Source organism: Dipodomys spectabilis, unplaced genomic scaffold (assembly GCF_019054845.1).
Source record: "Dipodomys spectabilis isolate Male_0828 unplaced genomic scaffold, ASM1905484v1 ptg000216l, whole genome shotgun sequence".
NCBI lineage: Eukaryota > Metazoa > Chordata > Mammalia > Rodentia > Heteromyidae > Dipodomys > Dipodomys spectabilis.
The window spans coordinates 535,531-559,894 of record NW_024870893.1 but is presented as its reverse complement, the minus strand read 5'-3'; the positions used below and the strand labels follow the sequence as shown (position 1 = coordinate 559,894).

Sequence of the window (24,364 nt, the reverse complement as noted above, 5' to 3'; positions counted from 1 at the left end):
AAAATTGGTTAACTACTTATAGAAAACTAAAGCTAGATCCTTATCTATCACCCTGCACCAGAATCATCTCCAAATGGATCAAAGACCTCGGAGTCGACTCAGACACTATGAAAACCTTACAGGATGGAATAGGAGAAACCCTAGGTCTCCTTGGCGCAGGCCGAAATTTTCTTAATAGAGACCCGGAAACACAACAAATCAAAGAAAGGTTGAACAAATCGGATTGCATGAAGTTGCAGAGCTTCTGCTTGGAAAAAGACATATCTAGCAAGATCAATAGAAAACCCACGGATTGGGAGAAGATCTTCACTAGCTATACAACAGACAAGAGTCTCATATCTAAAATATACTTGGAACTCAAAAAATTAAATCCCCCAACAACAAATCCTCAAAGAAACAACTGCCCAATAAATAAGTGGGCTAAAGACTTAAAGAGAAACTTCTCTGAAGAAGAAAGAAGGATGGCCAATAGACACATGAAGAAATGCTCAACCTCCCTAGCCATAAAAGAAATGCAAATCAAAACAACGTTAAGATACCACCTCACCCCAGTTAGAATGTCAAAAATCAAGAACTCTAACAACAACAGATGCTGGAGGGGATGCGGACAGAAGGGACCTTACTTCATAGTTGGTGGGAGTGTAAACTTGTTCATCCACTTTGGAAAGCAGTATGGAGGTTCCTGAAAAGACTCCACATAGAGCTCCCCTATGACCCAGCAATCCCACTTTTGGGCATTTACCCAAATGTTTACAAACAAGAACACACTAAAGCTCCCAGCACAACTATGTTTATTGCAGCATTATTTACTATAGCTAAGATATGGAACCAACCAGATGCCCCTCAGTAGATGAATGGATCAAGAAAATGTGGTATATATACAAAATGGAATTCTATGCCTCCATCAGAAAGAATGACATTGCCCCATTTCTTAGCAAATGGAAAGACTTGGAAAACATTATATTAAGTGAAGTATGCCAAGCCCAAAGAAACATAGATCCCATGGTTTCCCTTATTTGCAATATCTAGTATATGTATGAGTCAAGCAGAAAAGGTCAGATAAGGTGATGTTAGAAAAATGAACCCTAAGATATGTATTCAAAAGTTGAAGACATTTTGAAAATCCTCTTCTTTGTGTGTAAATGCAGGAATTTGAAACGTCATTAGCTAACTAGACTCCGAATTTGAAAAAACTTCAAACTATGAAGGCGAAACTGAGCAGCACATCCTGCAGGAAGACATGATGGTAGCAAAGGAGTAGACAGAAAATTTGCACCAAATATGGGAGGACCTCTCCTGTGAGTCAGTAAATCATCTGCCCACAGTAGGCTGCAATGTCCCCAAATGTCAACGTTAGAAAGCAGCTTTAATTTTGTGAAAGCTTGAGGCCCTTTTTAGTAGGACCCCTGATTCTCCATTCTATCTTTAGATTCTATGGATTCGAAGGCGGCAGTGTGCTTAACAGAAACAACTCCTGGTTTCCACAGCACTAGCCGCTTGGAGTTGGCACCCTGGTAAGGAACTTTTAGCAAATCACCTTAAGCTTGAAGAAGAATTTTGGGGATGAGGCTCAGCTATTGCTAGGGTAGATGATGACAAGTGTTATCTGTCTGTTGTGATAGGCCTTTGGTTTTGTTTGGCCAGCAGCTCATCTGAGCTTAACAGTAAGCATCTTACTGGTCTCTTCTAATTTTGGGGGTTCTTACATTGGTAATTACATTCACATGCACTTAGAGTCTTACTTGGAAGGGCTGTTTAAAAAAAGCTTTTAGGAATGATCAGAACAGGTACTTAAAGTCAGAGGGTAGGGGTACTCAGCTACTCACGGCTACCCAAAAATGAGTCCTGGTTGTAGTATTAGAAAATTTATGTTAGTTATAAGATCAAAAAATTAAAGGATTGAAGTAGTCTTAAAGATTTTATTTTAAGAGAATTCCAAGGACAATATATTTCATCTCATTGTTAAATGTCTTTTTAACGTCTTTAACAAGTTTTATGTAAGAGAAAGTATTTGGAATACATGCAAAGTTCTACAAAGTTAATGTACAGCAGACTGTACAGCAATTATGAGATTAATTAGGAATTCTGGGCCCTGAAAGTCCAGGGTTTTAAAAGTTAAATAAATATATGACTGAGGGATAGAAATAAAAAGCTTGATTTTCTAGGGATATATACACTTTCAAGCCTTTAAACACTTTTGGCTGGATAGATGTTGTTAGATTTGGTACTCTTACTACACTCTAAAAGATTTGGGGAGGGGAGGTGAGAAAAAATTCTCTTTTGTGTCCCTATCTATGACGTGAATTTTAAAACTTTACCAAAGGGTCTTGTGTGGCCCCTGAAAGTTTTGTCAAGATTTTCAGACTTCAGAATTCCATCGTACCTTTATCAAGACTGATTTGTATTACTTATTTTGAAATTTATTAGAGCAAAGGCGGAGAAAGATCCTGTGCTGAAATTTGCTTGCTGGAGTTGTTTGTAAGCAATGGAACATTGCATATTTTGGAGTCACTCTCTATGAGCTGACTGGTTTGAGGTGACGTTTCCAGGATTTCCATGCAGTAGTTACTCTGTATCATCAGAAGTGTAGGATCAGTGAGTGATGAACATTGGTTTAGTTTTATTTTGCTTTGTTTACATATTCCATCATGTATGTGATATTAATCTATCTGTTACGTTGTAAATGTGTGATTTATGGCATTAGCTGAATTATAGTTTTTAAATTGAAAAGTGAGACATAGGCCTTAATGATTTAAGAATTTGATCAGTTTCCAAATGGACAAGGTTTGAGTCAGAATTAAAGTAGCAAGTTGTCAAATCAAAGAACGGTTGGACAAATTGGATTGCATAAGGTTGCAGAGCTTCTGCAGGGCAAATGACATAGCTAGCAAGATCAATAGAAAGCCCACGGATTGGGAGAAGATCTTTACTAGCCATACAACGGACAAGGGTCTCATTTCTAAAATATACTTGGAACTCAAAAAATTAAACCCCCCAACAACAAATCCTCAAAGAAACAACTGCCCAATAAGTAAGTGGGCGAAAGACTTAAAGAGAAGCTTCTCTGAAGAAGAAAGAAGGATGGCCAATAGACACATGAAGAAATGTTCAACCTCCCTAGCCATAAAAGAAATGCAAATCAAAACAACATTGAGATATCACCTCACTCCAGTTAGAACGGCAAAAATCAAGAACTCTAACAACAACAGATGCTGGAGGGGATGTGGACAGAAAGGAACCTTACTTCATTGTTGGTGGGAATGTAAACTTGTTCAACCACTTTGGAAAGCAGTATGGAGGTTCCTCAAAAGACTCCACATAGAGCTCCCCTATGACCCAGCAATCCCACTTTTGGGCATTTACCCAAATGATCACAAACAAGGCCACACTAAAGCTACCAGCACAACTATGTTTATTGCAGCATTATTTACCATAGCTAAGATATGGAACCAACCCAGATGCCCCTCAGTAGATGAATGGATCAAGAAGATGTGGTATATATACACAATGGAATTCTATGCCTCCATCAGAAAGAATGACATTGCCCCATTTGTTAGGAAATGGAAAGGCTTGGAAAAAATTATATTAAGTGAAGTAAGCCAGGCCCAAAGAAACATAGGTCCCATGGTTTCCCTTATTTGCAATATCTAGTATAGGTATGAGTCAAGCGGAAAAGTCAGAGAAGTGATGTTAGGAAAACGAACCCTCAAATATGTATTTTAATGTTTTTGTTTCTTTTCATGCATGTGTTTCTAACGCATTTATAATATTATTTCTTTGTTGCTTTGTATGTCCCTCCCCCACAGTGTAACCCCCGCTTTCACTATATTTGATGTCAGTATAACATGTGGAGGAGACAGGGACAAACAAGTCGTTTAAGGATTCAGGTGGACCTGTTGCAACAATGAGAAGTACAAAATGTCATGTCAAAACCAGCTTTACAATGTCGGGGGAGGGAGGGGGGGTATGTTTGGGTGGGGGGGGAGGGGGAGGCTGGGAAGGGAGGTGAAGGGTAAACAAAGGAGGAGGCTGCAATGCTTGGTAAGAAATGTATGCATTTTCCTGCCCATGTAATTGTAACCCCTCTGTACACTATGTTCTCAAATAAAATAAAATTAAATTAAAAAAAAAAGTAGCAAGTTGTCAGCATTCAAAATGAATATTGAAATGACATAACACAGCAGAATTTTATGTAGTGTTTAATATATTCAGCGTTTCTCATTTCTAATGTTTGATATAACCTGGTAGTAATAGATGTGCAATGGGTAAAAGTCAATCCTGTTGGTTAGCTCTAGTTGTTACTTCAGCAAAGCTATGAGAATGTCTGTTGATGCACAACACTCTAGTCATGTAAGATGAAGAAATAGAAATAAATCCTTGGGAATGATAACTAAAAGGAAAGACATTCATAGTTCAGGATACACCATTTTTTATTGGTTATCTAAAGCAGCCAAATGCATTTTTCTATACAGATGGTTTTCAAGAAATAGGAGATTGAAGATAGACTTTAGTCATGTATCTTGTTCTATGAAGAAAATAAGGAGCTGTGTACATGGCTGATGTAGATGGAAAACAATTCTAGAGATGGCAGATTTCAGCATTGAAGAAGTGATTGATTAATTTCGGAAGGTGAGCCAGTAGAAGTCTAGGTGGTTATAGTTAGGACAACCTGTTCACTGCTGAGATCAGAATCTAATGTTACATGGGTGTTTTACTGTAAGAGTTGAGTAGACTTTTGAACTGTTTTTCATACACACCAAATATGGTGGTAGTTTTTACTTCTAACCAGATATCAACTGGTGTATGAAGTGTCCACATCATCAGTATGCCAACACACAGAGAAATCAGTCACTTATCACAATTGAAATGTTCCTAGCTTTTGGAGATTCCTAGGGCCTGGCTCTGGCTTTCTTGGTTCTTTGCTTCTCCATGCTCACTGCTATTGTTCTTGGGGTGCTTGCTCTCAGTTACATCTTACTCATATCTTTCATCCTCAGTTTTACATGTTGCACACAGGATCTATCACCTACGCTTGACTACTGACAGGTATTGTGTATGGAGTTCAAAAGGACCCATGTATTGGACTATATAGAATTAAATCTGATTTCATAAAGGCAACAATCCATTATATATTTAAACCATCTTCTGTCTTTCAGTCTCACTGATTCTCAGAATCAATTTTTAGTTAAAAATGATGAAGCTAGCCAGGCGCTGGTGTGTCACTCCTGTAATCCTAGCTACTCAGGAGGATGAAATCTGAGGATTGTGGTTAAAAGCCAGCCAGGTCAGGAAAGTCCATGAAACTCCAATCTTCAACTAACCATCAGAAAACCGGAAGTGGCCCTGTGGCTTAAGTACTAGAGTGCTGGCCTTGTGCTGAAGAGCTGAGGGACAGCACCCAGCCCCAGACTTCAAGCCCCACGAACCACAAAAAAATATTATGAAGCTTCAGAATTAATACAGATGTGTGGGGCTCCCATAATATTTGTTAACCTGATTTATGTATTTAATCTCACATTTATGGTTTTTACTGCTTTGAATCTGAAAGATTATTTTATCTCATTTGGATTCTTTCATTTCATTCATTAGGAACATGCCATTCTTAAATCAAATGACAAATATATAGAATCTCAATAAGAGATCCCAAACAACTCTGTTGCTTATGCTTTTGAAAAGCTATAGGGAAGAAAATTTTCATATGAGGTTTTAATCGGATTAGTTAGTAAAATTTTAACAAAGCCCTTATAAATACTTAGAAACTTCAAGGAATCACAATAATTTTATTTTCCTGCTTGCTCTTTTTTTCTTGATATAACAATAAGGATATTGCTTGGTAAGCAGCAGCATAGAATTCAGCATTCTGCCATTTACTCATATAATAATTATTGTAATAGGGTATGTATTTTGTCCAGCCTGGCATGATATCAGATTAATTTATCCCACAAAATAACAAGTAAGTAATATTTTCCTGTTCCACAAATGAAAATTGCCTCACAAAATGCAAATGTCCATGTACAAATTTGAATGCTGTGATTTGTATTTTTAAATGTTTTTATTGTAAAATTTCTGTACAGAGGGGTTACAGATACATGGGTAAGGTAATCAGGACATTTCCTATCAAGCATTGTTACTTGCTCCTTTGTTTTTCCCCTAACATCCCTTCCCTCCCTACCTCCCCATCTCATCCTGTAGCCCTCCCCCGTACTCCTAGCTGAAGTTGTAAAGTTCATTTTCCACATAATGCCTCATATAGCTCAATGTCACAATGGGTCAACCTGTATCCTTATTTAAGCATTTTGTTATTTCCCTTCCCCTCCCCAAATCAGAAAAATGTATGTGCAAGATGCAAGGCACCAGAATCAAATACAGTGAAAACAGGGGTTATACCACGAGGGAAGAACATATCAAAGAAACAAAAAAAAAATCACATAGAACATGATAAAAACATTAAAAAGAGTAGCAAGAAAGAAAAACACTTTTGTCCTTATATTGGGGTTCTACAGGGGAATTCTTTCACCAATTTTGCCAGCAATAAATTTAATACTTCTTTGTCTCTCCAGCATTTTACTTTATTGTTGTAATTCATTTCTTTACAATTTTGCAGATGCTTATGACAACAGATTGTTTTACACCTACATCTTCATTGCATCAGAAATAAAATTAAACATAGGAAGAACAATATTTTCTTTCAGATTTTACTTCCTCTTTCATTCAAGTAGCAACTATGCCCCAAGCCTTGGTTTCCAACTTTCCCCGATCATCAGCTACTGTGTGTCTCAATAATTAAATAGATTCATATAACAGCATGTCTTTTTTGACAAACAGTATATGTCTAATGCTCATAAATATGTCCTCATATTGTACTTCATTTGCACAAGGCCAATTGCTCTACTACTTGAGCCAGATTTTTGAGTAGTTTATTAGAAATAAGAGTCTTATGGAGTGCTGGGAAGGTGGCTCAGTGGTAGAGTGCTTGCCTTGCATGCATGAGGCCCTGGGTTCGATTCCTCAGCACCACATAAGCAAACAGAAAAAAGCCGGAAGTGGCGCTGTGGCTCAATTGGTAGAGCGCTAGCCTTGAGCTGAAGAGCTGAGGGACAGTGCCCAGGCCCAGAGTTCAGGGCCCATGACCGGACCCCTCCCCCCCCAAATTAAAAAGAGTCTTATGGATTTTCCTGCGCAGGCTTGCTTCAAACCACGATCCTCACATCTCAGCTGCCTGAATAGCTAGGAATATAGGTTGGGGCCACTGGCACCTGGCTTCTTACCATTTGCTGGGGGCAGGATTATGGGTGTTATATGAAAAAGGTATGTTAACTATGATCAGTGGTAAAGGGGCCATGAGTAAAACAAGGTGATGGGACTAGAAAATGAATGTGTATCATTATTCCAAAAGAGAAATCTGCAGTGCATACTTCTTTTTTTTTTTTGGTCCAGTGTGGGGCTTGAACTCTGGGCTTGGGTGCTGTCCTTGTGCTCTTCAGCTCAAGGTGAGAGCTCTACTGCTTGAGCTACAGCACCACTTCCGGTTTGAGAGTGGTTTATTGGAGATAAGAGTTTCACGGACTATCCTGCCCAGGCTGGCTTTGAACATGATCTTCAGATCTCAGCCTCCTGAGTAGCTAGGATTACAGGCATGAGCCACCAGCGCCTGGCTTACTTCTATTTTTTTTCATCAATGCTATCATCATAAGTTGGTGACATAAATAAAGACTCTTTTCTCTGGACAGAAAATTGAATTCTTTGCTTATAAAAAGAAACATGAGTATTTTGTAAGACACCTGCTATTTCTTAAAATAAGCACTGAAACATTATGGTTTTAGATGATCCTAATTAATGGTGTCCAAAAATGCTTATTAACAACCCTGGAATTATTAAATAAAGGAACTAAAATAAATCTCCCCATCTAAAAATTAGTACCAGCCAAATAATGAAAAACTATAAAGTATAACAAACATGTCCTATTCTTAGAAATTAACTGGGACCTTAATATATCTCAGAAATAATAACTGAAGAAAAGCTATTGAGGATTTCCTCATGAATGGTATAATTTCTTTCTTTCTAATGGATGACTCCAGTTTCATTGTGTAAATATACCAAAGTTTCTTGATCCATTCATCCACTGAGGGACATCTGTGCTGATTCCATATCTTACCTATGGGAAGTAATGTTACAATGAACATGGTTCTGCTTGTGGCTTGACTGTGTCCTTTTTATGTTCTATTGGAAATGCAGGATCATAAGGTAACTCTATGGTTAGTTTTTTGAGAAATCACCATGACACTTTCCAGAGAGGTTGAACAGGCTTCTTTTGCCACCAAGAGTGTAGAGTTCCACTTTGGCCTCGTCCTCACCAGTATTTTTTATTGTTAATTTTCTTGATATTAACCATTCTATTTAGAGTGAGTTGGAATTTTGTAGTTTTGATTAGCATGTGCTTTGTAGCCAGAGATACTGAATGTTTTTCATGTGTCTATTGTTCATTTTCATTTCTTATCAGAACCTTCTGTTTTATTTCTTCTGAGAAGTCTGTCTTTAAGTGATTAGCCCATTTAATAATTGGGTTATATTAATTGTGAAGGTTTGTTTTTGAGGGTTTAATTTTTGAAACTCTAAGTGTTTTATGGATATTAGGCTCTTGTCTTGATGTATAGATGGAAAAAATCATTCTATGAACTTTTTTCAGCCTGTTGTAAGTGAATTAAGCCATACTCAGGAAAACAAAACTTTCATGTCCCTCACATGCAGTAGATAGTATGTGCCTATATGTAAACACATGAAAGAAATGCAAGTGGTTAAAAAGGGGCTAATGGCTGAGACCTCTAAAACTTTCCTTGGGGATGGTAGACTGGTTAACACAATACATAGTCTCAGTATACTAGCTACTTCTCTGAAAAAGATATTGTTGATGTTTTTGTGTACAAGGGCTTCATAAACAGCATCAGCCTCTAGGACAAGACCAGGTGATAGAGATAGCTAGGCTAAGTGCCAGAGTCAGTGATATAGGTAAATCCATGTCTGGCCTTTGGTCTAGAATGAATATTGGGGCTCGTATAGAGCTGCATGAGGGAACAAGGTGCTTTATATTACTGTTTTAAGTCTTTACAAAGACAAAGAACTACCTTGTTGCTTATAATATTCCATCTGAAAATTTCAATACAGAAATTTTTTCAACTTCCTCTTTTTGAGTTCAGGATCCTCTTACTCCTGGCCCAAGGGCAGTGTGGAAGTCTCCTCCCAGTGGAGACCTAAATCCTCCAAGACCGAATGTACTCTTTTTCACCTAGAGGATGTAAACCCACAGGCTTGGCTTTCCAGGTCTCTTGGACCTCCATTTGGGCCAAGGGAAGGAGAGCACAGCATTCCAGGTCTTAGACGGACTTACAAATTTCAGTTGAGCCAGTATTCAGGTACACTTTCCCTACACTTTAGGTAGGCATTGAGATATCTGTCAGTAGTCATCCTGCCACCTGACCAGGATACAGGTGATGGCAACTGAGGTAGATAGGACGGAACCTGAGTCCAAAATGATTATAAATTCTCCTCATCTGCCACAATCACCTTGTGAGTTCTGGAGATCAGTGACTTCTGCTGTCCATTCAAAGACCAGTACAACACAAGCTAAGGCCCTTTGGCTGCTAGTCAGTGACATTATTGGAAACCCAATTGTTACTGAAGGTTGGGAGTTGCACTTAACTCTGGGAAGAGGGGACTGGTAGCCTACTCTTTTCTGAATATTCCTTACCCTCCTTTCTCTGTCATGATGATGGTATGTTACAGAACTCAAAACAATACCTACCCTCCTGTATCTTCTTTCTCCCATAGAGAAATCCCTATACCTCTGCCCTCCAGGACACATCCCAAATATCACCATGATGAAAAAAATGTACCATCTCTGCAGACCAAAACAAACTCTTGTGGTGTGAAGTTCAAACCAGAATATGGATTAATTTCATCATGCTGAGTCCATGAGAGCTTCACAAATACTGAACCTGTATAGGATTTCTAGAGTTCATGACCAACTCTCAATTGCCTGGAGCCCAGCAGAGCTTGTGTTTTCCTCATCACCTCAGTAAACAATGCTCAGTGCATGGAGTTACTCCAAGCTGTTACTCCAGAGGTGATTCATACTATGTGATATATGATGTCAACCAGTTCTCTTACAGATAGCATTGTGTGACTGGAGTCTCTCGCTCTGCTTTAAGCCATCCTTGGGCTGTATATATGTAGGTTAGGGATATTCCTTTCAGACAGAATTTGGTGTCCCTTCATAAATAATTCTTCATTGCATTGCAATGCTTGGTAAGAAATGTACGCATTATCCTGCCCATGTAATTGTAACCCCTCTGTACAGTATGTTCACAAATAAAATATAATAATAATAAAAAGAAAGAAGCCATAGATGGTTCTACCCTTAGCACATGTAGTATTAAGCCCTATCCATGGCTTTGAGGGTGCTGGGATGACTTCTTGATCTCTGGTAAACTTCATTTTACTCTTCTATTAAAAAAAGTCAGGACCATACTAAGACTGCAATATGATAATTCATATAAATGCTTTTATTTCTAAAGCTAGCACATGGGAAGTGCTCAGCTGCTGAACTAATGATAGCAATGCACAAAGGCTAGAAATCAATTATAAAAATTTTTATGACAAACATCTGCAATCAAGAGCTATTTTTTTACATTCATTCTGATTAGCTTTATTTTTTTTTTTGTAAAACAAGGCAGTAATAGTATTTAACTCTTAAGGTCATTGTAAAAATCAACTATGTTTTCCAAAGTATTTTACAAACTGAAAGCCTCTATAAATATTATTGTGGAGGCTATGAGTATATAACAATAGTGCCTGCTGGTAGTGGGGGTGGTTATATTGACACAATCTCCAAAGTAGTGTCACGAAGTTTAGTAAGTTCATTTTCTTAACCATGCCTGAAGTTATATGTCAAAGGACTTAGAACAAGTGGCCAGATGCCATGCTAAGCAATGAAGATAGTCAGACGCTGACAACTTAAGGGCATAGCACAGAGCTAACATAAACCATAGCTATCTTTGCTGCTTCTTTCATCTTACTGTAAGTCCAGAAGTTTCATCTCCAAAACCTTTTGGAAAGAAGATAGTTTTGAATTGATTCACATCTGCTCCATTCTCATCAAAATTGGTACTAAACTGTTGAAGATACCTTCCATAGCACTGCAGAAGGGCCAGTTTATATTCCTAAAATAAAAAGACTTGATTAAAGTTTAAAAATAAATAAATAAATAATTCTTCAATTTCTCATGCATCAAATAATTGAAGCTGGATCAGAGAACGTTTTCTTCATAAAGAAATAAAGGCACAGAAAAGATCCAACGGCCATGGACATCAAACTCCACAGGACCAGCCTAAGCTAGCACCTCTCTGTCACCTAACACATACAGCTGGTAATAGCCAATGTGTAGGCTTCACCTACACATAAATAGAATTGTTATTACAATTTGAAGAGACAGTTTAGTGCCTATTTGGTATTGACAAATTTCCAGCAAATGGAGAGGATGGGTGGATTTAATATTTTGAATCATTTCATGAATTCCAATGATTGAAGTCTAGTTCTAGAGAACCTTACAAAATGCTCACCTGTGTGCAGTGTTTTTTTTCTGACACACCCAAGTGGGATCAGTAATAGATACATGCCATGATTCTAACGATATATAGGTGCTGCATCTGTTATTCAAATAACAGGTAAAAATCTTTCCTGTTTTACTTATTGTGATCAGAAATGCACTGATTTTCCTATTAGTTTATTTGGACAAGTTTTGAACTATTTAATACCAGGTTCATTCTTAGAAACACTAAATACATGAATGTCAAATTACAATGTTCCGTTTTGTGTCCTGGAAACAAATGCTGGCTGTAAGTAGGCTTCTAATCTATAAGCCTTGCAGGAATATGCTGGCTACAAAGGATCAACATGTGTATACACAAGGGTAACATATGTGGTTATTAAATATTTCATGCACAGATTCTCTTCTTATGACCACAATTACAAACATTTTCTGTGGCTGGGTATTGCAGTAGGCCCTAAATTGTGAATATATATTGTTTTTCTAGATCCCAGGAATGTTGGAGCTCAAACTTAAGATAAAACACTACACTACAGTTAACAAAATCAGTGAATCATTTTGTTGAGGCAGTAACTTCCTGATTAAATCTTCAAATAGTTCAGTAAAAAAGAACAGTTACTGAGAAACAGGATTACATTGAATTAAAACCTTCAGCACAACAAAGGAAAAGTTAGTAGAGTGAATAGATTGCCTATAGAGTCAGATTGCTAAACATCTGGCAAGTGATTAATAAGCAGAATATACAGGAAACTCAGAAAACTACTCTTAAGCAATCAACATGTCAAATAACACATTGGCAAATATGGTTAAAGATAGTTCTCAAATCCAGAAGTATAATTGGCTAATAAAAATCACTGAAAGGAAGTGGTGCTGTAGCTCAAGTGGTAGAGCGCTCGCCTTGAGCTGCAGAGCTGAGGGACAGCGCCCAGGCCCAGAGTTCAAGCCCCACGACCGAAAAAAAAAATCACTGAGAATCCTTGGCATTAAGGAAATGTAAAGCCAAAGGACATTAAATTTTATCACATTCCAGTGACAATGTCTATTTCGAGAACACCAATAACCAATTATGGCAAGAATGAAGTGAAAGGGAGCACGTATTCATGGCAATATCATTTCATGCAACCACTACAGAAATGTATGTGATTTCCTCACGAAACTATTAGTAGATTTACGACATGAACCATTGCCACTTTTTGTGAGACTGAGTTTCACTCTACACATACATGTACAAGTATAAATAAAGCCTCAGGGGAGCTAAAATATAGTACCGCGTATTTTCAAAGTATACAAATATAAAATCCACTGGAAACCTCCTGAGAAAGGTTTTCTTTTCCTCCTGCTTGTTAAAGTACATATTCAGCTTCATTTATACTGTGATATGTATGTGTATGAAACACTGCAGCCTTGTGCAGAGTGTGCTCACCGCCCTGAAGTAGCTCTGCTATTGAGGTCTCTGCATGGAATTTGGGTCTAACATTATGACAAGTAGAAAACAGACAGATGGTTTCATATTTGTTTATACTTGACATAGCAAGAATTTCCTGTATTACCACGTTTTCTCAGACAAGTACATTATTAAAAATAATATCTTAGCCTGGTGCTGGTAGTTCACGCCTGTAATCTTAGCTGCTCAGTAGGCTGAGATTTGAGGATCACAGTTCAAAGCCAGCCCAGGCAGGAAAGACCATGACAATCTTATCTCTAATAAACCACTAGAAAACTGTAAGTGGCTCTGTGGCTCAAGCTGTAGAGCGCTCGCCTTGAGCTGAACAGTGCCCAAGCCCATAGTTCAAGCCCCACAACCGTCAAAAAAAAATCTTGATTGTGTTTAGTAAAAATTATCTATGTGAAGGTGAAATATCAGAATGCAAATGTAAACCTCAATTTGGGCATTGAACTTGACTTATTGAAGCTGATTAATTGAGGATATTTTTGATGAACTGATCTGTGAATTTGTCAAAATACATGAGAAGCAAATTTTTTGCAGAGCCTTCAATATGACACTGCTGCTTTCAGCAGCAGCACTGCTTCCCAGGAAATAGTAAGTAGGTACATTTGCAGAGGACTGTGCACATGGAATTCTCATGGAAACCTGCCTGGATCAAGAAGCAATGTTCTGTGGCTGTTCTGGATCTTGAGTTTGTGAACTGACCCACTGTGTGTGATGTCCTAATAGCTTTTGTTGATATCCCAGTGGCATACATTTTTTTTCTGGCCATTTCACCATGCACCTGATTAGGCATCCTCTGATGCAATCCAGTTACATCATCCTAAATGGCTTTCATGCAAATAGTTTCTTGTTACAGATGTTGGACCAAATATATCAAAGTTAACTTTACCCCTAGAGACTCTGAGAGGAAATCTTAGCAACTGGGCTGAATAAGGGGAATCAGTAAACATGTTTTCCAACTTATGTTTTCCTTCTCAATGCAGGGTCTCAGATGCAGAGCCCCATGGAGGAGTTTTACCCTTTCTGCCTGGGGACTTGCAAGAGCTTTCCAAGAACTGGGGGCTACAGTAGTCATCTCTGTCAATAAAAAGACACATATACACATATACGAAAATACATGAATGTATATATACCTGAAACTGTTGGCTTCACGGCCAGTCAGGATTTCAGCTTGGCAGATGCTTCAGGAATGTCTCTTTTGACTTTCATATTCTTTCTCCTTCAGCTTCCGCTCCTTGTTAGGGCCTTGCCTAGCACTAACTGCTTTTCTACAATGAAGAAGCGAGCGCACACGAATGGAGATGTGATGATTGCTGGGTTTTTCCCCCTCTACACTTTAGGAACAGATCTCAGTAGCAGTGATGTTTCTGGACAAGAAGAGAATAAGCCGTAAGTAACTCATTAGTTAAATTTTATTTACTGTTTTTTTGTCAGGATAGGCAACTCCTGAGGGAACTCCGGGCGTACTGATGAGTGTACTGTCTCTTTTCTAGCCTGAAAATCCATACTTACTGCACCAGAAATGGCTCAGTTTCATTATTTCCTCTTCTATTTACTGTTGAGTAAATTTCTGCATTCTGGTAGAAAATGTATCTGGTTTCTTCCATGTAACTCCTGTTTCCTGGGAAACAGCATTTCACTTTACTTTATTCCATGCCAGATCTCACTGGAGTTGATGAAGTGATATTATTACAAACAAATTGAGTCAGTTTCATGAGTTCTGTGCTAAAAGGCTACAGACACATTTCCTTTCCCATAGGCAAATCGTCTGAGACATTTTGTTTATGTATCACTTTAATCTTAAGGTCTCTGAAACACATTCTTATTGTGGACTGCTGGCTCATGGTAATACTATCTATTCAGGAGGCTGAAAGTTGAGGATCAATGTCTGAAGTCAGCCCAGGCATGGAAATATATGACAGATTTATCGCCATTTAATCAGCCAAACCTGGAAGTGGTGATGTGACTCAAGTGACAGAGTGGTAGTGTTGAGCAAAAAAGCTCAAGGAGTGTCCAGTCTCTGATTTCAGTCCCTTAGACACACACACACACTCTCTCTCTCTCTCTTGCTATCTTTCACTTTAGACAAACAGTGACTTTCAAACTAATCACTATTTCACTATTTCATGTCATATCGAGGTGTTAGAAAACATTATCAAAGGTCCCTTATGGGAGAACTTTATCTATACAAGATGAGACCTTCTTTAATTGTGTACATCCATATCATTGGCTATTTGTCGCTATCCGAAGTTATCACTAATAAATGGCTATGAAAGAAAAGGAAGAAAGAAAGAAAAATGATTCTACAACACTCAAAGGAACTCTAGCAGTCAATTTGATACCTACTCCAAGAGGAAATGCTTATTGCCTCTACCATGTGTACTCCTTTCCAAATCCTGGTATGAGAAATAAAGTCTGAGCTACCTGCTCACCCATGGGAGCAGAGATGGCAGCAATAGGAATTACTCTCTTCCTTACTATAGAATATATCTGTCCTTATCTTCTATGCCACTAGTATGTTTGGTTATCATTTTTTATTCTGTACTTGTCCTAGGCACTAATGGCCTGGGCACTGTCACTGAGCTTCTTTGTTCAAGCTAGCTACACTTCTGGAACTTTCTGTTTATTAATTAGAGAGAAGAGGCTCACAGACATCCATGTCCAAGATGGCTTCAAAACATGATCCCGAAATCTCAGGCTCCTAAGTGCCTAAGACTTCAGGCATGAGCACCAATATTTACCTCATTATTTACCCATGGTTAGCTGATTTTCCTTCTCTTCATTTCCCAAAACATGTTTGGCTACTTTTGTTACTTTGCTAATATAGTTTCATAGCTATCTACAGACATAAAGAGAATTACAGTCTGGTTTAGTAAAGTATTATGCATGATATTGACAACAGATAGTAATATTTATTCATGAAGTATTTATTGTGGATAAGTGGACCACTGCAATTAGATATCAGGCTGTGATATCTGATGTTACCCACAGGTTCATATTGTAGTTCCACCCTGCATATCATAAAATTAGATTATGGTCACTCACTCTATTTTTAACCAATTTTATACCTTCTCTGATGTCCTTTGTCCTTTCCCATATTTCTCATTTCTTCTGTTCATTTTCAGCTTCCTGGTGTAGCTAGGAATTCAGGAATGAGGCACCGGTATTTGGCTTGCTTTGCACCCTTGATTGGCTTTCTCTAGAACTCTAGAACTCTGAGCTCACCACTTCTGTCTTTTCGTTGCTTAAGGGGAGATAAATGTGTCATGGATTTTTCTGCCCAAGTTGGCTTTCACTCAGGATCCATGGGTCTCAAACCCCTGATTGGCTAGAATTTCAGGATTGAGCAACCAGCACAGGCAATTTTAATTCAGAGCTATCTTCAACCTTTGATTTCTCTACATCATTACCAACAATGCAATTTTGGGGAATTTTTAGAAAAAATACTTTATGAATGTTTACAAACCATATTATGATGGGTTCCATTGTGATATTTCCATATACATAGTACATATGAAATAAAAAAATTACTTCCTTCTTTTGGTTTTTCTACTAAAGAAATTTAGGAATGATTTTCAGAAACTATTTCTGTGTTCCAGACTATCTCTGTGAAGAAATAGCTTGTTTGTTTTGTCCAACGGTAGATCCAGGTACAAATGTGCATGAAGGAAAAATAGAAATTTAAATTATCCATATGACTACATTTGAAAAGTCATCACCAAATTGAGAAAGCCTCTAGTTCCCAGAGCATTATGAAAATGTAACAGAGACAGTAATAAGCACTGAAAATATGAACTCATTCTATCACAATTGAACACTTTAAGGCACTAATATGCAGGTTTTTGCCTCACAGAATGTTTTTTTCTACTGTATCTTGCAGATATTCAATTAATTAACAAATTAGCATATATGACATAGCTCCTTCTTAACTTCTGCCACAGAGGAGCAACATTTAAATACTATATATTTCTAACATGTATCTCCAGCTCACACCTCATTACTGAGGTACTATATCTTGATGCTATGATTTAAAAATGCACATTCCTTCTGCTCACACTGCCATCTTCCAATTCAACTTAAACTTCTCTGGCCTTAAATGTTCAGTTTAATATTTTACATTCCCTCATTGCACACATACATTTTAGCTCAATTGAAACTGCAATTTTTGTCTGGCTTGATGGGTAACTCATTTTATCTTTTAGTTTTACTGTTCTGATTGCTCAAATAGTTTAACATTCTTTTCAGTATTGGATTTCCCTTTGTAATTTTTAAATTTTAATGTGTCTGCAAATCTGCTTGTTCCATAACTGCATTTTTCCTACTGGTATCTAAAATTTAGAGTTGTTTTATACTGTGCTATTAATCCTCTGTGATATGAATAGGTACCAGTAATTTCAACCATTCATTTGGATATCCCACTATTTCATCCATTGTGCTGAAAATTTTAATTTGATGCATCCAGAGCTACTTTGTTTTGTACTGTGGAATATGGGGACTTGTGAATGAAAAGCCTTCTTCCACTCAGTGAAATTTAGAGCTTATTCTTGCTATTATTTTATGAGCAGTTTGACTTCTATTAAAGTTATGTTGTCTCTCAATTTCTCTATTACTTGTAAAGTTCTAATTCCTTATTAATAAGCGATCAACTTGTGAGTTGAAAAAAAGTACAGATTGAAGAATAGGGTCAAATTTCATTGCTGGACAAATGGACACCCAGTTTTACAGTGCCATGCCTTTCTTAGGGTCCCATTCCCAGGCCAGACATTTTTTGTGAACTTCTCAAATCATCAGGTAACTGTATTTGATTACAACTATTTCTGGGCCTTATATTTCATTGATATATTGTCAGTTTTCAACACAGTGATTTTTCTGCTACTTGTCTCAGTATAAAATAAGGATAGTGATACTGCAGTATTGTTCTTGTGCCTTAAGATAGGTCTAGATAATTGGCAATTTCCTTTTTCATAAAATTTAGTCTTGACTCTTCTGTTTCTGTGATGGAAATGATAGGGAATGGGATGGAGGTTGTACTAAAACTGTAGATGGTTTTCTGTAACATGACTTTATTTTTTTTACCATACTGATTCAGCTCATCCAGAATCCTGGGAGATATGTGTCTACATGGGTGATTGTGGTTATTTCGGCTATGATTGTTCATGACTTTTACTTTAGTCTTATCAACCTTTTGTTTTTGTACAAGCTGATTTCGATTCATTGCTTATTGCTACTATTTTTATTCTCTATTTATTTTTCTGTTTGATTTTATTCCTTGTACTAATTTGGTGGTTGGATATCAAGTTCCTTGAGTTGCAGGATAAGTTGTTCTTGCACAATATTCTCTCTTGATTTAAGCAGGGTTGTTATATTCTTTTCTTTCGTCCATTTTCTATATCCATAGATTTAGTGTAAGCTCTTGTTATTTTCATTTGTTCTAAGGATCATTTTATTTTTTATATTTTGTCTTAAAAAAAGCTCACTTGGGCTGGGAAGTTGGTTCAGTGGTAGAGCGCTTGCCTCAAATTACGAGGCCCTGGGTTCGATTCCTCTACACCATATAAGCAGAAAAAAAGCCGGAAGTGGTTCTGTGGCTCAAGTGGTAGGCCACTAGCCTTGAGCTGAAGAGCTGAGGGACAGCATCCAGGCCAGAGTTCAGCCCCCATGACCAAAAAACATAAAGTTCACTTTATCACACATTAATCTTTAATGAATTACATTTAATATTTTAATTATTATTTAAGTATTTTATAATTGTTGGAAAATAAAGTCCTTTGGTTTTATGTTTGGGCATATTTTGCTTGTTAAATTCTCACATTACTATAGTATGACCTGCACGTGTGTTAAATATATTTTCAAAAAATTAAAACTTGGCAGTGTTTAATCCTGGCATATCATCTCTTCTGGAGAATGACCAGTATGTTGATGAGCCATATATTATTCAATAGAGGTTGGCTGAAATATTCTTTTGGTGTATATGGTGCTCATTTTACCAAGGGTGAAATTTAGTTCTCATGCCTCCCTAATTTTGCCTGGAAGATGTCTCCATGAAATCTTCAGCTCTTGTTGTATTGAGGACTAACTCACAGTCTGATTTTATAGCTTAGTGCTCTGGTAGTGTGAAATAAACAGATAGGATTATTTCATATTGCTAATTTGATCTCTTTATCATGATGTAAAATTTTTGTCACTTTTTGATTCTTTCATTAAAGTCTATCTTATGTGTTGTGTTATAGATACTGCTGTTTTTTATTTCGTTTGCATGGACTGCCTTATTCTACTTCTTGTTTTTCAATGTTTAATTGTTATAGTAAAGGTGATATACAGAGGGACTACAGTTACCTAAGTCAGGTAATGAGTACTTTTCTTTTTGAATAGTGCCACCTCTTTCCTCATTTTCTCTCAGTTCCCTAACATCCCCTCCAGAAGAAGTTGTATATTTCTTTCATCCCAGTTTCTGTTTAACTGCTGCAATATTTTCCCCTTCAACTACCATGTCTGTGCCCCCCCTTACACTCAGTAAAATAGATAATCTTACACACAATAGCGAAATAAAAAGAGTGACAAAGGAGAAAACAAAGAAACAAAACAAAAAGCAAAATGACAAAAATCTCGTTTCCAATTCTATGGAGTGCACTTTAATAAACTTTTTTAAGATCATATAAATATAGCTATTGAGCATATGTGATCATTCCTGAGATTATCCACATTTGCTCTCACCATGTGAGTGTTTTAAAGCCTGTAAAATTTGTCATGTCCAAGTGTAAGTTTTTGTCTTTTACCAACCAGTGTGCATATATATGTATATATATATATACATATTTATATACATATATACATTTATATACATATATATGTACACATATATACATATATATGTATACATATATATACACATATGTATGTATGTATATATGTACATATATATATGAATATAGTGTGTGTGTGTATATATATATATATAATAAACTAATTTTATTTATAAAAATGAGGTAAACCATTTAAACTATAATTTGGATCTGGCTTACTTCCCTTAATATTATCTTTTCAAGTATTTCCATTTCTTTATCTAGTTAGCCATACATTCTTTCACATGAAAAAATATAATGATATTTGGTATATATACACCACACTCTCACATTCTCTTGATCCATTCCAACACTGACAGGCATGTGGTTTGAATCCATATCATAGCTATTGTAAACAATGTTTAATAAACATGATTGGGTTGATAGCTTTCCTGTAACTTCGTTTTTGTTCTACTGGCTGAATGTCTAGGAGTGCAATCCTGGGTCATAGGGAAGCTCTATGTTTACTCTTTTGAGCAACATTCATACTGCTTTCAAGAGTGATTGAACAAGTTTACATTCCCACGAGGAGTGTGGTAGTGCTCCCTTTTTGACACATCCCTGCCAGCATCTGAAATTATTAGTTTTCTTGCTAATGGACATTCTCATAGGGTTGTGGTGGGCTCTCGGTATGTTTTTGATTTGCATTCCTTTTATTCCCGGAGACTTTGAATATCTCTTCCTATATTGACTGGCAATTCTTATTTGTTCACTGGAGAAATCTCTCTTTATGTCTTTAGACCATTTATGAATAGAGTTGTTGTTTCTTTGAGGATTTGTTTATTGAGGGTATTTTTTTAAATTTTGACCTTTGAGTAGATTTTATGTATGACGTTTTCTAACATCATACATTAAGTCATACATGTTAGAAAGTCTTTCTCCCATTTTCTCAGGTATTTATCTTGATAAGTGTGTTCTTTGCCATGCAGAAATATTTTTGGGGGTGAATGCAATTTACCTAGATTTTACCTTGATTTGTTGTGATTCTGGAACTTGACTAAGATGTTTCAATCTGTGATATCCATCATGTAACCTTTATGTCTCACAGTCTCTTCCTGTAATACCTTTAGTGAATCTGGCCTTACATTGAGATCACTGATCCATCTGGAAATGATGCTAGTAGTTTTCTGCTCATGTATACAAAATTCTGCCAGCACCATTCATTGAAGAGGCTTCTTTCTTCCATTTTGTGTTTTTTGTTTCCTTATGAGATAGTAGATGGCTATAGATATGCAGGTTTCTTTCTGGGTCTTCTATTCCATTGGTTCTCAGGCCTTTTCATGGGTCACTACCAAATATCTTTTCTTACTAAGGCTTTGTTTCAGAGTTTGAAGATAGATATTGTTATTCCCCTAGTACTGTTCTTGATGTTAAAGACCATTTTTGCTCTTTGTCATGATTTTCCGTCCATAAAAATTTTCATATTTCTTCTATATCACTCAAGATTGTTGTTGGGATTTCAATGGGCATTGCATTGAATGTGTAGAATAACTGAGCTGTGCTGCCATGTTCACGATGATAATCCTTCCCATTCAGGAGCATCAAAGTTATTCCATTAAGCTTGGCGTCAATGGTTCACACCTGTAATTCTAGCTACTCAGGAGGCTGAGATATGAGGATCACGAATCAAAGCCAGCCTGGGCAGAAACTCTGTGAGACTCTTATCTCCAATAAACCACTAGAAAACCGGAAGTGGTGCTCTGGCTCAAGCAGTAGAGTGCTTGCCTTGAGCTGAAGAGCGCAGGGACAGTGCCCAAACCCAGAGCTCAAGCCCCACAACCGACGGGGGAAAAAAAGGTATTCCATTTACTTATAAATGCTTTAATTTTTTCAGACAGTTAAAGTTTTCTTCAGGTTTTGTTCACATCTTTGGTTAAGGTAATTCCTGGGTCTTTTCAATTTTTTTGAGTCTATTACAAAAAAGTGGTTTACCTGAATTTAGTCACAAACTTCTTATTGTTGGCACACCAGAAATCTACTGATTTTAATGGGTTTATTTTGATTCTGTACTTTTCGAAAGTTTTGGATTAGTTTGGGGGAAGGAAGCTATAGGTATCTTCCAATACTGGGTTATGCCATCCGTAAACACCTCAATGTAACACCAGACATCCTGAAAGTATTGCAGGAGAGAATATGGGAAACACTAGAGCTCTGTGGCAGAGGAGGGGCTTCTTGGGGAAGAAGTTGCTAGTACCAACTGTTAACTGACACCTCAGCCATGAAGGTTTGGCTGACTAATAGATGCCATGGTACCCTGAAAAAAATTACAAATAGGGATTGTTATACCTCTCATTTCCTATTTGGATCCACTTCTTTTTTTTCTCTTGCTTTATTTCTCTTGCTAGAAATTCCACTGCAATATAGAAAAAGAATAGAAAATGAGCATCTGTTTCTTCTTCCTGACTTTAGAGGAAATTGGTTTAATTTTTCACCATTGAATGTAATGCTGTCTATAATTTTGTGTGTTCTTTTCCTTTTGTGTTCAGATTTGCTAAGGGTCTCTCAATTTTTTAATTTATTCAAAGAACCAATCTGTTCTTTTTTTATGCGTTCTATGGTATTTTCTTCTCTATTTTGTTTACTTCTTGTTTTAATTTATTTGTCGGCCATAGGGCCTGAACTCTGGGCCTGGGCACTGATGCTCAGCTCTTCAGCTCAAGGCCAGCACTCCACCACTTGACCCACATGGCCACTACCAGGTTTTTCTACTTATGTGGTGCTGAGGAATCAAACCCAGGATCTCATGCATGCAAGGCAAGCACTGTACCACAGAGCAACCTTCCCCGGTTTTAATATTATAGTTTCCATTTAGTGGTTTTGAATTGGTCATGTTCCTTTTGTACAAGGAACTTAATGCTTATCATTAAGTTATTAATTTGTGATTTCTCCAATTTGTTTCTGTAGGCATTTAGAGATATAGATTTTCTTCTGACTACTGCCTTCATTGTGTCCCAAAGTAGCTGATTTTTTTTTTTTTAGTATTCATATCTATTGCTTCATAAAAACTAGAATCAACCTTCTAATCTTATCAATAACCTTCTGGTCATTCCGCAATATGTTGTTCAGTCACCAGTTTTAAAGGATTTTCTGTAATAGCTTTGCCTGCTGAATTGTAATTTTCTTCCATTATGATCTGTCAGGATATAGGGAATCATGACATTTTATGAATTTGCACAGATGTGCCTTTTGAGTTACCGGATGATCTAGTTTGGAGAATGTTATTTGAGTGGCTGAAAAGAATGTATATTTGGATGCTCCTGGGTTAATTATTTACTAGTTTTATGATAATTCTATTTTATCAATGCAGTTGTTTAGGTATAATGGTCCTATGCAGAATTTTTGCCTGGATGATTTATCCAGCTACAACAGTGAAATGTTGATGTCACCAGCAATCAATGTGTTTGCATCTATGTTTTTAGATAAGTTGTAGATTAGTAAGTATTTGTTCAATGAAGTTGGGTGTCCAGTATTTGGTGCATGGGTATTTAGAATTGTTGTATGCTCTTGAGGGAGACTTGTATTTATTTTTCTGCAGTGCCCTCCTTTGTTTATTACCATTAATTTTAATTTGAAATCTATTTCATCTGGTATTAGTATTGCTTCTCCACCCTGTTTATGGGAGCATTTGCTTGAAATATATTATTCCAGGCATTCAATTAGAAAATGTTCATTTCAGTTGGCAAGATGGGTCTCTTGTGGACAGCACATACATGGGTCTTGCTATTTGATTCAATTCTCTAATCTGTTCCAATTATTTGGAGATTTAAGGCCATTAATGCTGAGAATTGAGAAGTGTTTTGTAACCCCTGACATGTTATTCACCTACTTGGTGGCTGTGCCTCATCTTTTCCTATAATGTTTAGCTGTCTCTCTAATAAGGAATATTCTTTCCACCACTATGGCATTCTGATTGATTTTCTATATGTATTTCCTTAGCTATTTTTCTATTCATGGATTGATGAGGAAAATTATTTCAGTTATTCTTGTTATGCAATTTTATATTTGTTCACTAGTTATGAAGGAGTATTTTGCTGGGTACACTGTTTTTGGTTGGTAGATGTTTGCCTATAAACTGTGGCATACATCATTTCAGGCATTCTTCCTTTCACTATGTCATATGAGAAATTTGTATTTATTCTGACAGCTTTTCCTCCATAAATAATCAATTATTCCTCTCTAATATCTTCCAGTACCCTTTCCATGGGCAATAGCATGCTCTTTTCTGGTCTGGACTGCTTAGGCTTCTACTACTCTTTGTTACTGAATGTGTCTTTATTTTTACATGCTCAGAAATTTTTCTAATAAAATTCCATTAGATATATTTTCTATCTTTTTTTATTGCTTGCTCTCCTCCTTCATGAATATGTAATCATAAAGTAGGGCTTTTGGTTGATTCCTAAATTTCTTTTTTTTTAGTTGCTTTTTTTTTATTGTGAATATACTTTACAGAGGGGTTACAATTACACAGGC

At 36.9% G+C, this 24,364-nt stretch overlaps 1 pseudogene; it reads left to right on the top strand.

Annotated features, from left to right (window-relative positions):
• Positions 1 to 24,364, top strand: part of LOC122122905 — a 55,657-nt pseudogene that overhangs the window by 22,521 nt on the left and 8,772 nt on the right.